Raw genomic sequence first — 3,877 nt, 5'->3', positions numbered from 1 at the left:
ACCTCTCGGGATACTTTTCAAGGAGGTCACTACTTCCCTGAGGCTGTATGCCTAGTCTGTGTTCGAATATACAGCTTGAGACGCACGGACACACACACACACATACACACACACACACACACACACACACACACACACACACACACACACACACGCATCATGAACAGGTTCTAAGCAGTTTCTCTTTAATACCTTATCAGTCATTAATCCTTGTGCTCCTTCTCAGTGAATTAACGCCGCTGACAACTTCCGGATCCTTTAGCTCCACCTGTCGCCGTGCAGAACGTTGGAAGGCCGGGTGTAACTGACAGAGCATCCGAAGAGGATTATGCCGTAAGAGGAAGAGAAACAGAATTCAACCGGATCAGGCAGAGATCGCCACTAGTCGGCTGCAACTCCGTGTCCACTTTCCTTACTACTCGCATAATCCGGTTTTCCCCACAAGGAGTTACTGCTTCGTGGGTTCTCAAACTGTGCTACCTGTCAGAAGGAGTGTAAGTCAGTTTTTGAAAACTGTATCGTTATAGAGCCATTCATCATGTTGATGACTATTTCACTATGCACATTTGACTGCCATTAAAAAAAAAAGCACTCCGCCTTCAGGTCACGACTGACCTACCGGGACCATCCGACCGCCGTGTCATCCTCAGTGGAGGATGCGGATAGGAGGGGCGTTGGGGTCAGCACACCGCTCTCCCGGTCGTTATGATGGTATTCTTGACCGAAGCCGCTACTATTCGGTCGAGTAGCTCCTCAATTGTCATCACGAGGTTGAGTGTACCCCGAAAAATGGCAACAGCGCATGGCGGCCTGGATGGTCACCCATCCAAGTGCCGACCACGCCCGACAGCGGTTAACTTCGGTGATCTCACGGGAACCGGTGTATCCACTGCGGCAAGGCCGTTGCCTGCCATTAAAAAAAAGAATAAACAATTCAAATATGCCACCACTAGAAACCTACGCGCAAAATACACGGTCCGGTTACATTAATCTGACCATCACCTATGTTCGACGTCAACGAGCAATAACTAAACACAGATGGCAGATGGGAGCACCAGCAGTGGAGGTTTTACAGAGCTTGGTGAGGGGGGCGGGGGTGGGGGGGGGGAGAGAGGAAAACAGCAGTCGCTGCTCAGAAAACGCAGAGGTTTATCTGAGGTCCAAAAGGGCGTAGTCACTGCCTTTTAAAACTGTCCGCTTGGCGCCTTGGTTAAAATATACCACGCATGCCAAAATGGCGTTGTCGAAAACCTGCGCGAAGGCAGCTGTGGTGCATCATGGAAGGAGTTGAACGACAGCTGCAGAGATGTGTACAGACGAACATGTGAGCAGTTGGCCGCACAAATAATCCAAGGTATTACCGACGGCGTTTCCTCAACGGCAGTTCAGCCAACACTACTGCGTGTGGACGTCCACAGCAAGTGCCTGGCTCATGCACCCATGCTGACTGCTGTTCACTGGCGAAGAAGTCTGGAATTTGCACTCTAGTACCTCAACTGAAGCTCCGCTGAGTTGTGACAGATGGCCTCTTCAGGTGAATGACGTTTCATGCTCTGTTGGACAGAAGGCCGTTGGATCGTCGGGAGGGTCCAGGCCAAAAAAGGGGACGTTATGGTCTGGAGTATGTTTTGTGGCATTCCCTGGGTCATTCTGGAAGGCTCGGTAGATCAACGTAATATGGTCAGTAAGCGGACCGTGTCCACCACTACATGCAGTCTTTTTTTCCTCAGGACAATGACATCTACCAGCAGGATACTGCAACGTGCCAAACAGCTCGCAGTATACGTGTGTGGTCCGAACAACACCAAGATGAATGTGCCTCACCACGAAACTCTCCGGTTTTGAACCCAATCGAGAATATGCCCGACCACCTCGATCGGGCTATTCACGCCATGGATCCTGAAGCAAGAAATCTAGCGCATCTGGCACAGTACTGGCGTTGTAAGTGGGTTGCTTCTGTGTTGGCAGTGCTGTGTAGCGCTTTACATTGGATCTCAGACTGTGTTTTCTTTGTAAGAGACTCTGTGGCTGGTCGGACTCGTTGTTGGAAGTTAATCGCCAGCAGTGATGGGCAGTTGGAAGTTAGTCGCCAGCAGTGATGAAAGTACTGTTGGGCAGCTGGAGGTGAGCAGCCAGCAGTGATGGATGTTAGATGTGAGAAGTTAGGATTGGTGGAGGGTAGAGGTCTGAAGTGTTAGCGTAGGCTAACGATCTGTACATGTTCGACTTGGAGACTGAATATTATTCATGATTATATACCTTTGTACTACACTCAACGCTCATAAAATAAGGATAATTGCAGAATGTGGCGCAACACAACGTGACACTACACAAAACCGGCGCTAATACACCACTGGCCATTAAATTTGCTACACCACGAAGATGACGTGCTACAGACGCGAAATTTAGCCGACAGGAAGAAGATGCTGTGATATGCAAATGATTAGCTTTTCAGAGCATTCACACAAGGTTGGCGCCGGTGGCGACACCTACAACGTGCTGACTTGAGGAAAGTTTCCAACCGATATCTCATACACAAGCAGCAGTTGACCAGCGTTGCCTGGTGAAACGTTGTCGTGATGCTTCGTGTAAGGAGGAGAAATGCGTACCATCACATTTCAGACTTTGATAAAGGTCGGATTGTAGCCTATCGCGATTGCGGTTTATCGTAAAGCGACATTGCTGCTCGCGTTGGTCGAGATCCAATGACTGTTAGCAGAATATGAAATCGGTGGGTTCAGGAGGGTAATACGGAACGCCGTACTGGATCGCAACGGCCTCGTATCACTAGCGGTCGAGATGACAGGCATCTTATCCGCATGGCTGTAACGGGTCGTGCCGTCACGTCTCGATCCCTGAGTCAACAGATGGGGACGTTTGCAAGACAACAACCATCTGCACGAACAGTTGGATGACGTTTGCTGCAGCATGGAGTATCAACTCGGAGACCATGGCTGCGGTTACCTTTGACGCTGAATCACAGACAGGAGCGCCTGCGTTGGTGTACTCAACGACGAACCTGGGTGCACGAATGGCAAAACGTTATTTTTTCGGATGAATCCAGGTTCTGTTTACTGCATCATGATGGTCGCATCCGTGTTTGGCGACATCTCGGTGAACGCACATTGGAAGCGTGTATTCGTCATCGCCAAACTGGCGTACCACCCCGCGTGATGATATTGGGTGCCATTGGTTACACGTTTCGGTCACCTCTTGTTCGCATTGACGGCACTTTGAACAGTGGACGTTACATTTCAGATGTGTTACGTTCCGTGGCTCTACCCTTCATTCGATCCCTGCAAAACCCTACATTTCAGCAGGATAATGCACGACCGCATCTTGCAGCTCCTGTACGGGCCTTTCTGGATACAGAAAATGTTCGACAGCTGCCCTGGCCAGCACATTTTCCAGATCTCTCAACGACTGAAAATGTCTGGTCAATAGTGGCCGAGCAACTGGCTCGTCACAGTACGCCAGTCACTACTCTTGATGAACTGTGGTATCGAGTTGAAGCTGCATGGGCAGCTGTACCTGTACACGCCATCCAAGCTCTGATTGTTCAATGCCAGGGCGTATCAAGGCCTTTATGACGGCCACAGGTGGTTGTTCTGGGTACTGATTTCTCAGGATCTATGCACCCAAATTGCGTGAAAATGTAATCGCATGTCAGTTTTAGTATAATATATTCGTCCAATGAATACCCGTTTATGATTTGCATTTCATCTTGTTGTAGCAGTTTTAATGGCCAGCAGTGTAGCATAGGCACTTAGGGAACACACACGACACAGATCTGTCAGTATTTGTGATAAGTTGAGAGTAGCGTCCCGAAACACATGAGCTACAAAACGCCACTGTTTCCTACGCATGTACCCCGACA

General features: G+C 49.5%; 1 pseudogene; it reads right to left on the bottom strand.

The window, feature by feature from the left end:
• Positions 1–790: 790 nt before the first annotated feature.
• LOC126210920 (5S ribosomal RNA) lies at positions 791–908 on the bottom strand (annotated as a pseudogene).
• Positions 909–3,877: the final 2,969 nt, after the last annotated feature.

Source organism: Schistocerca nitens, chromosome 10 (assembly GCF_023898315.1).
Source record: "Schistocerca nitens isolate TAMUIC-IGC-003100 chromosome 10, iqSchNite1.1, whole genome shotgun sequence".
NCBI classification, from domain to species: domain Eukaryota; kingdom Metazoa; phylum Arthropoda; class Insecta; order Orthoptera; family Acrididae; genus Schistocerca; species Schistocerca nitens.
Note: the sequence above shows the minus strand (reverse complement) of the source record. Positions and strands in the feature narration are given on the sequence as shown.